We start from the raw sequence: 14,112 nt of genomic DNA on the forward strand, positions 1-14,112 counted from the left end.
GAAACATAAACATACTGTCACGCGGCGAACACGGAGGCGGAGGCAGAAGTAGAAGCCGGCATCTTTATTAAAGGAAGAAGGCAGAGCCAAAGCAAAACACCCGCAGAGCGGGATTAAAACCGGCAAAAGGCAGTTATTTATGTAATGTCCGCGGTGAGGCGTGGAGGAAGCGCGACGCGGAGGCAGCGACGGAGAGGCGTCGTAAATCCGAGGTGCGCTGGGGAAGAAAGCCGTCACCGTGGGGAAAGCGGGGAATCCGGGAACAGAAGGCGCGCAGCGGTAAAGGCTGACGCGGAGAAACACCACCGGGAACCTGCACAGACACACACACAAGCATAACCACGTACATGCAATAACCGACCACCAGTGTGTGTGTGTGTGTGAGGGAGTTTTATAGGTGGCCTGGGATTGATCCCAGGTGTTCGGGATGAGCCCGATTGCACTGAGCCTCGTGCGGGTGGGGCATGCACGAGAACCGGAGCGAGGTGCGGCCGGGAATCCCGGGTTATGACAGCCTCCGCAGGGGGCGTGGCAGGGGGATTCCTGACACCCCCCCCCCCCCGAAGGGGCGGCACCGGACGCCCACAACCCATTGAAACGCCCGGAGGGCCGGGGCACTCGGAGGAGGGCCTTCCCGATCGTCCAGGGCCTGAAGGGACCCGGCTGGAACCGCTCGGAGCCGGGGAAAGCCGGGAAGGACCCGAGGCGGAGCGACCACCCCAGAGGAGAGCCGGAAGGGGAACACGGACACAGCAGGACCCAGGACCGGAACACATCCCAACGCTGCGGCCAGTAACAGAGCGAAACCCCTGGCGTCGACCGGAGACGGAGAGACGTCACCTACGGGGACCAGGAGCGGTGTAGATTCCAGCACCGCGGCCCGAAGCGGAGCGAAACCCCTGGCGTCGACTGAAGACGGAGAGACATCTCCTACGGGGACCAGGAACTGCACGAGGCACTCAGGGGAGGCTGGAGGCGGAGTAATGCCTTCGGCAGAGACCGGATGGAGGAGGCCGGGAACGGAGCCCTGTCCGCCATGGAGACCTGGACGCCGACCTCGGCGAGGACCGGAGGCTGAGCGACGACCACCCTGATGCCCTGGTTAGGCGCTCTCTCTCCCACGGAGACCTGTAAGGGAGAGACAACCCTGGTGACTGCCGGAAGCGGGGTAGAGCAGTTTGCGGGGCTTACCGGAAACGGAGCCCCGTTCTCGTCGAAGGCCGGAGGCTGAGAAAAGCCTCTGGCGGACCGCCGAGGCTGAGCCACCTCCCCGGCGGGGAACCGGAACTGGACGGTGCCTTCGGTGCCGACTGGAGGTTGGAGGACGTCCCCGGAGGAGTCAAGAGGCCGAGCGACGGCCTTGGAGGCCCCCTGGAGCGCCATATCCTTCTCGGAGGAATCTGAAGGCCTGGCGTCACCGTCAGAGGAACCGGGAGGACCGACGTCACCTCCAGCGAGTCTGTAGGGCGAGACGTCGCCGTGGGAGGAGCTCGGGAGCGGGACGTCGCCGTGAGAGGAGCTCGGGAGCGGGTCGCCGCCGTGAGAGGAGCTCGGGAGCGGGACGTCGCCGTGAGAGGAGCTCGGGAGCGGGACCTGGTTCTCTGATTGCTCCTGGTGCGAGCCGTCACCTTCTGGGAGACTGTGGGGCGAGCCGTCGCCGGTGGAGGAAGCCAGGGGCAGCGGTTCGATGTCCCTTTCGCAGTCCCGGAGCAGAGGTGAGCGCTCTGGGGTCTCTTGGGGCGAAGAGGAGATCTGTGTCGTAGCTTCGCCTTTAGGGAGACTGTGGGGCGAACCGTCGCCTTCGGTGGAGCCCAGGGGCAACGGGACGACCTCCCTTTTGCAGTCTCGGCGGTAAGTTGTGTGCTCCGGGATCCCATTGGATGAAGAGGTGTTTTCGGGAAAGCGTTGGCATGGCACCGAACACTTCTTGAGACCCTGGAACGGAGCCAAACTGTCCAGGGAGTCCTGGGATGGAACCGTGCTCTCCTCGGGAATCGGGAGCGAAGAGGAGCGCTCCTCAGGGAATCGGGAGCGAAGAGGAGCTCTCGTCAGGAATCGGGAGCAAAGAGGAGCTCTCGTCAGGGACCGGGAGCAAAGAGGAGAGGAGCTCGGCGGGAGGCCCTGGGACGGAACCGAGCTCGAGGGGTCGCTCGGGGACGGAGAGGAGCTCGAGGGGTCGCTCGGAGGCGGGGCGGAGCGGAGCTCGAGGGGTCGCTCGGAGGCGGAGCGGAGCTCGAGTGGTCGCTCGGAGGCGGAGCGGAGCTCGAGGGGTCGCTCGGAGGTGGAGCGGAGCTCGAGGGATCGCTCGGAGGCGGAGCGGAGCTCGAGGGGTCGCTCGGAGGCGGAGCGGAGCTCGAGGGGTCCTCGGAGGCGGAGCGGAGCTCGAGGGGTCGCTCGGAGGCGGAGCGGAGCTCGAGGGGTCGCTCGGAGGCCGAGCGCCCTTGAGGGACCTGGACCTGGGCCGAGCGCCCTTGAGGGACCTGGACCTGGGCCGAGCGCCCTTGAGGGACCTGGACCTGGGCCGAGCGCCCTTGAGGGACCTGGACCTGGGCGGAGCTCTCCGGCGGGACCTGGAGCTGGGCGGAGCTCTCCGGCGGGACCTGGAGCTGGGCGGAGCTCTCCGGCGGGACCTGGAGCTGGGCGGAGCTCTCCGGCGGGACCGGCGGGACCTGGAGCTGGGCGGAGCTCTCCGGCGGGACCTGGAGCTGGGCGGAGCTCTCCAGCGGGACCTGGAGCTGGGCGGATGCTTTACCCATACATTGCGTAAAGCATCAATATTTGTCCATGCCCATGTTTAATTGAGTATTAAAAAATTGGAAAGTATTAATTTACATTTAAGACAGATAAAAATGTGCGATTAAGTTGTAATTAAACGTGAGTTAACTCGACAGTCATGCGATTGATTGCAATAAAATATTTTAATCAATTGACAGCCCTAATATCAATATGATGTGACGTCCAGTTACCAGCGTGACACTAAAACAGGTAGTAGTAATGGCTACTTTTTACTTAAGTACATTTCAGAGCCCAAACGTCTTAACTTTAACTTGAGAAAAAAAGTATAGTCAGTACTTTAACTTTGTTTTAAAACATGAGTATCTTTACTTTTACTTAAGTGAAGAATGTGTGTTCTTTTACCACCTCTGATATACAGTATGTACAGTATTAGGTCAGTGGTTATTGCTCTGGGTTTTAGTTTAGAAGGTCAGGGGCTTGAAGCCCCAGTATCGCCAAACTGCAATTGTTGGGCCCTTTAACAAGGCCCTTAACCTGCTGTGCTCCAGTGGTTGCTGTATAATCGCTGGCCCTGCACTCTGACTTCAGATTCACAACCTCAGTGGGATATGCGAAGAAAGAGTTTCACTGTGGTGTAATGTACATGTGACAAGTAAAATGTTCCTTGAAATAAATCTTAATTTTTTACCATAAACTTTATGTTGCTTTAAGCTGTTGCTTTAACAAATCAGACTGTGATTTGGCCACTCCAAGGCCTTCTAGCGTCCAATCAAGTCTGCATTTTCTCATCTTTTGATTGGATGGTGAGAGAGCTCACAACCCGCATCTGCTGCAAATTGCACAAGGTAATTTTTTTTCTAATGGATTTATTAGCTTTTTTTATATTCCAAAATGCCTGACAGAGGAGAAGAAATTGATTCGGTGAAAGATACAAATGGGCTTTTCAAGAAAAGCTGGACATCATGAGGAAAGGTCAAAACAGTTCAGACAACTGTTAAGCTTTTCCATAAACCATTTATTTTTTAGTGTTTTCTTTCCTCTATAATGTTTACAAAAACATACATTTTACTTTAGACTTAAATCTTCAGCCTCTTTTAAACCAACTACATGCATGTCTTTCTTCACAACATCCATAAACCTCCTCTTTGGCCTTCCTCTTTTCCTCCTTCCTGGCGGCTCCATCCTCAGCATTCTCCTACCGATATACCCCATGTCCCTCCTCTGCACATGTCCAAACCATCTCAATCGGGCCTCTCTCACTTCGTCCCCAAAACTTACTACATGCACTGTCCCTCTAATAAACTAATTTCTTATCCTGTCCATCCTCGTCACTTCCAATCTCAACATCTTCAGTTTTGCTACCTCCAGCTCCACCTCCTGTCTTTTACTCAATGCCACTGCCTCTAAACCATACAACATCACAGGTCTCACCACAGTCCTATAAACTTTACCTTTTACTTTTGCAGATACCCTTCTTTCACAAATCACTCCTGCCACTCTTCTCCACCCACTCCACCCTGCCTGCACTCTTTTCGTTACTTCTCTAACACACTCTCCATTACTTTGCTCTGTTGATCCCAGGTACCTGAACTCCTCCACCTTCTCCACCTCTTCTCCCTGCAACCACACCACTCCACTGCCCTCCCTCTCATTCACACACATGTACTCTGTCTTACTCCTACTGACTTTCACCAGGAAACCATAACGCATGAAGTAAATGCACAAAAAGGCATCGCATATACACACACACACCAATGCTGTTTGTGGGGCTTTATGTTACCATGTTAACTCATTTCATTATGCATAAAACATCCGGAATATCCGTTGGCTTATCAACTACATTTGTTGTAGCAGGAAATAGCCGTTTCATTGAAGAATACATTCAGGTTGATGCTCACATCGCACCTATAGAGGGCAGTATAGCACTAATGATAAAACCAAGCCTAACAATTCAAAGTCTGATGATGGAGCCCTGTGTATCATGTGGTGAAGTCTAAAGCAGGGAGAGAAAGACACAAAAAAGAACCTGTTGGTTGTGAAGCTGCATGGGTAGTCTGCTGTCAATCGAATCAGCATGCATCTATAGTGCACTATTGAGGCTTACTGCTGAGCTGTTCTACTGTACAAGTTATTCGTCACTCTCTGACTGCCTTCATAAGTCCCACTGTTTCATTTTGTCCTCTTTTATCAAAAGAATTATCACTGAAAAATGAGATGAAATGTCAGTTTTATATTTTGTGAGGCCCGAATGAGGCACATTACCACACAGAAAATTTTACATTATTTACACGAACAAGTGCCACCTAGAGGCTTTGTGAAGTCTGATATCATAAATATCTGTAGGCCTAAATACACATAAACACACACACACACACACACACACACACACACACACACACACACACACACACACACACACACACACGCACACGCACACACATATCTGATATAGAACTTAGCTCATAAGTGTTTATCTTGGGCTTTTTGGAACCCTGCTTTGTTACTCCAGAAGCAGGTGTATTAATATTAATATCACATAACGCTTTCAATATACTTCATTTACCAATGTGACTCGTTAATTAAGAAAAAATTTTGCAGTTCACAATCAACAGGGGTGAATACTTAACTATATAAAATATTGCAAACAATATTATGGGCTATTTTGTGATAACTCTACATTATGTAAAATAAATGAAATCCACTTTATTTACAGGCTGTCACACTACAAAATATGCGAAATTTCAAGGGGTGAATATTTTATAGTCACAGAAGTTTTGAGTACCTATGACATCTCTGGCTTTTTAGTTCTGAGTCAGTATAAAGTCAGTATAAAATGGGTCATTTTGATATCCCCATGCATTCACCTAGCTGACACAAAGAAAGAAACCTCCTGTCAATCTGACACAACTGCTCCCAAAAGCAGCACACACAAACTGTAATTATTTTTTTTTTGGTCTTGATAGGAAGTGCTGCATGTCCAAACACCAGCCATCAAATCATTTCAAATGGTTTCTACCCTAAAGCCACATGCATCATAAACAGATAAAAAGACTGTCATTCAGAACACCTAATACCTCAGCTCCTGTTTCCTTGTTCTGTAACAGTCTTACAGATTTTGTATCTTATCTATACCATCTTCCTTTTTATATATAGTTTGCAAATAATCAAAAGAGCCCGAATTCAAAATACTATTTCTCATTAACTTCTTAGTAAATTATTGGAAACTAATTCAAAAATACAAGTGTGCAGAACTATAGATACTTTCTTTGTTTATGAAAACTATGGTATCAGGATTATATTCTAGAAGTTAGAAAGTCCTTCACACTTAAAGAGGATATTGAAATGTGTTTGATTGCAATACATACATAGAATACAGCCAAATGTATCTGAACTCCTAACCATCAGACATATACTTTGGTCTTCCCCAGTTGTATTTGTTGTCTTTGTATGTTGTTGCATTACTCAGCACCCTGTCCCAGCAGTGCATCTGTACTCAAAAAAGGCTCCAAAGAAAAAAACCTGGAGTGAAAGAATGTCACCCTTGGATTGAACTAGAATGCACCTCCAGTAATGCTTGGTCTTTATTAGTACACAATCAGTAATGCTCTTCTGGCTGATTGAGAACATCATTACAGCCATTCTCCAAAATCTATTGGAAAACCATCAGAAAATAATAAAGGCTACTGGAAAACAGGAGCTGCAGCTTTGATGAGATTTTAAAACATTGTATACATATGCTAGACTTGTTGCTTCTTGCACAGGTTCTCCTTAAACTTTTATCATCGTTTCTGATTTTGAAAATCATTGCTACAACACACTTAAAAAAGTTGGGACAGGGCCATGTTTACCACTAGCATCCCCTACTACTATGTCTACACCGTATACATATGGGAACCATGGAGACCAGTTGCTGAAGTTTCAGGAAAATAACTGTTGTTCCATTTGTGTCTGTGAACTGGAATCTAGCTGCTTAACAGTCCCTGGTCTTCGTTGTTGTATTTTTCATTTTAATGATTTCCAAATTTTTCAAATGGTGAAATGTCTGGACTGCAGGCAGACATGTTCAACACCTTTAAGCCATGCTGCTGTAATAAATGCAGTTAACATTGCCCTGTTGAAATATGCAGTCTTCCCTGATAAAAATCTTAGTTTGGATCAAAGCATTTTTTGCTCTAAAACCTGTATGTACCTTTCAGCATTTATAGTACCTTTCCAGATATGTAATACTGCCCATTCCATAGGCACTAATGTGCCCCCTATAGTATTAATGATGCAGGCTTTTGAACTTTTTGTCCCTCTGCATTTTGTTTCCCACTTTGCCTTAGTCTATTTTAAATTAGTTTTGACCCAGAGATGCCCATGCATACAGTTTTTCTCAGTTGAATTGGAATGTTTCTCAGATCAGAAATGAAATTCTCAAAACTACTTTTTCAACCTCCACATCATCAAGTCATTTGTGCTCATCATAGGATCATAGTAATTAGTAATTTTTGGGCCATCAGGCTGCACTGCATTACACTTTTTCTCAGTTGCTTTGGAGCCTTTCTCAGATCTCAGAAATGAAATTCTCAAAACTACTTTTAGTCATTTAGTCATTTAAGCTCATCATAAGAACATTTCTAGTTGCTTTGATCAAATTGCGAATGCTTTGGTTCATTCATTTAATGTCTGTCATATAAACTTTCTTTACAAAATGTTTTTTTGTTAAATGTGACTTGAATTGATGAATCTTGAATGTCAATAATAAAGGAGAGTGTCTGAATCTGAATGTCATCAGATCAACCAATAATCAACTAGTTTTTTAAAACAGGTCAAAGCTGAATCTTGTCAACCTTCAATTAGAGAGTGTATACAGACAGAGCAAAACATAGAATTATACATTCTGAAAATGGATGAACAACTAAGAAACAAACGAATACTTGTATAGTACAGTAATGGTGTAAATCCTGTCTGGTCTCTTGCAATCAATATAAATCAAATGTCCAATCAAATAAATGAATTTGTGCTGCTGAAAATCATAGATGCCAAATAGGATTTAAATTTTGTGCATTTTCAGTCACTGTGATCCAAATCATAGTTTATATCAAGAAATACTGAAACTGTGCACCATCATACTGACAACATGACTAAACATTTTGATCTTGTTTGTGAACAATGACAAAGGGACTTTTCATTCTGATGGGAATGATTTGTTCATTAACACAAATACTTACTTTTCAGATTAACTAAGGATTTGGAGCATTTCTCGAAACATCCTTAATATTTGCAAAACATTGAGTGCATTCTCAAAACAATTTGTACAAACAGCGCAACACATTGGATTTCTTACAAAAGCCTGTACTTTTCAAAGTAAGTATTTGTGTCAATGAACAAATCATTTCCATCAGAATGAAAAGTCCCTTTGTCTTCTTCACAAACAAGATCAAAATGTTTAGTCATGTTGTCAGTATGATGGTGCACAGTTTCAATTTTTGATATAAACTATGATTTGGATCACAGTGACAGAAAAGGCATCTATGATTTTCAGCAGCACAAATTCATTTATTTGATTGGACATTTGATTTATATTGATGGCAAGAGACCAGACAGGATTTACAATTTTTCTGTACTATACAAGTGTTTGTTTCTTATTTGTTTATCCATTTATAATTCTATGTTTTGCTCTGTGTACATTCTCCTATTAAAGGTTCACAAGATTTTGACCTATTGTAGAGAACTAGTTGAATATTGGTTGACTGATGCCGTTCACTCGCATTCAATAGTGACATTCGAGATTCATCTGCACAAGTCATCAATTCAAGTCACATTTACAAAAACAAGTTTAATAGAAATTTTAGATGACAGATGATGACAACTGGTTTAACCATTTTGCATTCAATGACTTACAATGAACTGATGCTGAGATGTTTTGGGGGTTTAGACTATTTAGGTGAAACCAGTAAAATAGTAGGATACACTTTTTATACTCAATCGTGTTACTGACCTGTTGCCATTCAACATAATCAGTTGTTCCTCCAACAAAATGTTCCTACAGCTGTTTCTTTTTAGTAACACTTACTTTTCCAGCCTTCTGTCCCAACTTTTTAGAGCCGTGTTGTAGCCATCAAATTCAAAATTACCGTTTACATTTTTTATTGGTACACTTTCTCAATTTGAACATTTGATTTCTGGCATTTGTTTTCTATATTCTATTGTAAATAAAATTTGAGTTTATGAGTTCTGAAATAATTGCCTTCTGTTTTTATTTACATTTTACACAGCGTTCCAACTTTTATAGACCTGGGGTTGTACACTGACATGTCAGTGTTATTCACTGCTTTTCTGTGAATGATCGACCACCCAAATAGTATCGGGTCAGTGTCATATCAACAGATTGTGTATGTATGACATGCACTGACATACACTATATGATGAATAAAACAAATAACCTTATATATCTCCAAAAGGTTGCTGACACTGGATCAAGTGGTTATGTGGTGTGGCAATTCTTTTCAGATCATGTTAAGATCAGAGTGCTTTTATAAAATACAAATAGTTGCAAAATGTAAGTTATCTTTAAAACCCAAGCAGGCTTATAAATGAGAGTGTATTTGAGTGATAAAGACAAGTCTACAGAGAAATATTGGTTTTAAAACAAAATGTTAGCTCATTTAGACACTCCAGCAATAAACTGGTACCAAGCAATAACCTCTTTGCCTGTAATTGCCAAAAGGAACAGTAGTCTGTTCCCACTGAGCTAAATATAGTCATTGGGACACTATGTGTCATAATACACGTGATATGGGTGGGGGGAGGGGGTATATTGTACCTGACCTGACCTGACTAATCATGGCTAAAAGTCAAACCTATCACTATGTTAAGTAATTGAGTGGTATACTACATTACTTGGTTTGAGCAATAGCTCATCGATTTTTCATCTTTTTAAGAACTAGTAAGAGCAGGAGGTGTGTGTATGTGTGTGTGCATGTGGGAGAGAGAGAGCGAGAGAGAGAGAGAGCAAGTGAGAGGGAGAGTAGAAGACAAAGAGGAAGAGGTGGAGTAAGTTCGATGAAAAGACAGGCTTAAGGACGTAAGCTGAGATGCTGTTGGTCAATACACCGAGACGGCTGGCTATATTTGGAGGCTCCCCTGAGGTCTGCCTAGTGCAGAGTTTGGCCTTTTTCCCTCCTTTCCCTCGGTTTCTGTCACAAGAACTAGAAACTAATGTCAGCCCACACGTGGGGAAGTGTGTGTATTCAAACATCAACACCTCGGCACACATGCCAGCCCTGCCATCTTCTTGTCACACTCTTATTTTTGCATTCTGTTCACTGTTTTCTCCTATCATTTCTACTTGGTTCCTTTTAGCTATTCATTTTGATGTGCTCGTCCTGCCTTTTGGCATGTGAAACACTGTGGAGAGGGAACATATGCTGCTGCTCTCTCTCTTTGCCATCCTGAAATGTGTGGCTTCCTCTGCCTGGTGTCCACCTGTTCCCGCAAGGCCTGCGCTAACCCTAGTGCTAATCTGCTAAGAGTCACCAGCAAAAACTGCTGCCGCGCTAACGGCTGTAATCAACGCTGATGACTGACAACAGCTTCTGTTGAACTCTCTGGAGACACCTGTGCCCTACGCGAGAGACTTAATAAAGGCTAACAGGATCAGAGGAACGAATTCGTTTTCCAATTTTTCAGTCAGTTCTTTTGTAAATTTGTATTTTATGTCTTGTGTTTTCCTTATGTCCATTATAAATTATGTTAGAGGCTGATGGATTTCAGATTAAGAAATTAATTGTATAATTGTATAAACAGATCGTTACATGTCAATGTAACGATCTGTTTATACAATTATACAATTGTATAATTGTATAAACAGATCGTTACATTGACATGTCAATGTCAATGAAGTCTTAAAAATAGATCAATAAAAGGTGCAGTGGGATACTATAAAAAATTTAAAGTTGTTGCATTTAGCAGATGGAACTTGTCCAGAGCAACTTCCAACATCTCCCCCGCTAAGCATCATTTCCACATGAACATGAACTTTGATATACTAATTAGCCAACCAGATACTGGATATTTTGCAGTACTGATCTGCAATCATTCCTCTCATGTAAAAGAAGATTAAACATGCATCAGTTTCAGTTTTTTACTTCTCACTGAGTCTAATTGTGCTTTTAAAAAAAATACCCATATGATTCCAGCTGGAGTTAATTGATCAACAATAGAAGTTCAGAGGTCACTTTAGGAACTTATTTCAAGATGGTAGATTTGAATAAACATTTAAATTAATATTGATTAGTCTACTATAAGAACCCTGCAAAATTGAAACTATGCTGCAAAAGGCAACACGTCCACATGTATAAATCATCATGATGCATTACTTAATAACAATAACTAATTCATTAGAGAGTTAATTACATAGTATGTACTACACTTATGCTATTTTATAGACTTTTTTTTTTTTAAACTGTTACAATCCCAAAATTCAAATAACTTCTATTTCAATGTTGAAAGTTTACTTGAAAGTGTACTTTTATTTATAATGTGCTTTTAACAATGGTGATTATCCCAAAACAGCTTTTCAGAAATAAATAGATTACAAATAAACATTTTAGCATGCTAATTTTGTATTGATTTAGTATCCCTAATTAATCCCTCCTCATCCGAATTCCTATTTATTGTTAAAATCTTTTTTAAACATGCTACTAAAATCTACCATGAGCTCCACAATGAGTATATCAATATACATATAAATCAATATTCAGTCTTCAATTGTGCAAAAGTTGACTTATTTGATTCAAACTTTTTGATTCATTGTTTGGTCTACTTTTACAATTTATTACAATACCCACAATGCTGTTCATCAAGAGAAACCAATCCAGCAGGGTTTCAGACCTTGAGTCTGTCTACCTCTCTTGCTTTATCAAAAAAGAAATTGCTGAAACACAGAAGTTTCTAAAATGTCAGCTTTTGTGCTAATATTATAATTAGAACTAATATACTTGACTCATTTATATATATGTACTTCAACAAATTAGTCAAGTTTCTTCCATAACTCAGCAAAATTTCCCAACTCTGAGTCCAACATACATTCTTATCTCTATTCATAAATAATAATAAATAAGTAATTACCGTAACGTTGTCAAGAAATAACAAAAATAAATGCCAGTCAAACAAATTAGCACCTCACAAACATTTTAACATAAACATATTCAATGTGCCAAAGAGTGGATTGTCCCTTTAAATAACTGGATGCTTGTGTCTTCCAGCAATTAATTGTCTCCTACTTACCAGCCTTGCCTATTTCACTTATTGATCATGGACTTTACTGATTTCCACAAATCCTGCTGATTAAAATAAAAAATCGTTGAAATAGATATATATCACTTAGACCACTAATGAGGTCATCAAGAACATCTGTCCAGCATGTGGCACACATACATCATGCAGACAAAACAAGACCACACAGTAAATCATATATCCCAGATTAATGACTGAGACCAGACGGATGCCACGTGGAGAGTAATAATTGCATAGGAGGGGCCACGATCGACCTGAATGATCGTTAAACTTTAGAAAGCATACGAAGTCCAGGAGCAGTAAGATTTTTTACATTTTCTTCTGCTTTCAGAGTAATATTGCTGAAAATTATTTTTCATAAGTACCATTTTCGAGTGTGAGAATATGTGTGAGGTGAAGGCTATTTATGTGAGCATGTGTCATTGTGCGAAGAAGAGAAAATGGGTTTGTGAGCGATTGTTCATGCTTGTGTGTGTATGTGTGTGCGTGTGTGTAGTGTGGGAAGCAGAGGGTTGAAATCATTTGCAGGCCCCTCAGGTTTTTAATACACCTACCCTGTGATTGGAGGACGGAGCAAAGTGAAGCTCACAGTGCTGCATTTCTGCACAGAAGATCACCTTTACATGCATGTCATTATTACTGTTTTTCTGATGTTATCTTACACTATGGCTGCTTTTCTTTCTTATACATGGTGAAACATGAATGTGTTAGACATCCGTTTGATTTTTGTTGTCTTTTCTCGTCTAGAAAACAGTGCAGGTACTCCTTATAACAGCTTTATATTATGACTATCACACTAGGATCGAGTGCTTCCTTTGAAAAACTGCATCACCTGAACATTCGTAACACTTCTTTAAAGAAGTCAGACCTGCAATAAAGCTAAATAGGAAGACTGTCACAAGTACTCGACACCCATTAATGCTGACAATTATACCACTTTCACACCTGAAGAGTCAAAAATCTAAGCACACAAATATTCAAATATTCAGTGCAAAACAAAAAACGAGGAAATGGGAACAGAAAAAAGATAAGGGTCCAATTACTCTCCCAAGTGACATTCCTTTGAACAGTTAACTCAGAAATGTTTCTCTGTATTTTTATGGACAACCAAGAAAGGTCTAAAAGGATTTAGATCGGCAAAAACTAGAAAAGCAGCCTGGCTGACTGCAACTAACAGAGCTCTAAACTTATTTGTTGTTATTATATAACACGGGATACACAACATACAATGTATAACATACATATATACGTGACAGCATGTTACAGTTGTGCCAAATCATGATTTCCACACGTCAATTAAAAGTGCAGATGCATCCCTGACAATAAAGTGCAAGCTGATTTTTCCATCTGCTGCTTGTCCTAAACAACCTCTTGGTGATGAATCTGAATAACAACCTTGTGGTTTGGTTTTTATGCTCCTGTCACATGAAAAAAGTTAGCCATGAATGATGTACATTTGCCAAGGGCTCGATATTTATAGCTCATTCCAAAAAAAGTAGATTGTTCTTTTTTGCTCTGTGTCATTACTCCTGCCTGTTTTTTTTTTTCCTTAGCCCAAATTTCTGACATGTAATCAATAGCTCTAGGCATTTTCACTTGCTGCATGTATTACTCCCGGCACAAATTTAGCCATGTGCATAGCATCCTATTCTAACACTTACAGTGTGTGTGAAGATAAACATGGAAAACTCAATTCATTAAAACCTGTTGATAATTAACAAACAGTTTCTCTTTACATTTCACCACCATATTGCTTTAATATGCATAGATGTTTGTGTGTGCATTGATCCATATCTAACAGCATCATCTACTAGACCTGTTGATGAGTTGCATCTCTCAAGGGCAAACAAAGAGTGAAGGGGGAATGAGCAACGCATGGGAGCTTGAGAAATATAAGAACCACAGTGTGGGACTTTTGCGAGGGAGGGAGACATGGTGGGAGAAGAGCGAACAGGATAAGTGAGAGAGAGAGAAACTGAGCAGGATGGAATGAGGTGGGGTGGGGTAGGGTGGAGTGGAGGAGACATGCAGGATAAATCCTTACGACATAATGATTACGGCTCACAAACCCTTGCTCTTACACGGAGTGGATGT

Source organism: Silurus aristotelis (genome assembly GCF_946808225.1).
Source record: "Silurus aristotelis genome assembly, chromosome: 17".
NCBI classification, from domain to species: Eukaryota; Metazoa; Chordata; class Actinopteri; order Siluriformes; family Siluridae; genus Silurus; species Silurus aristotelis.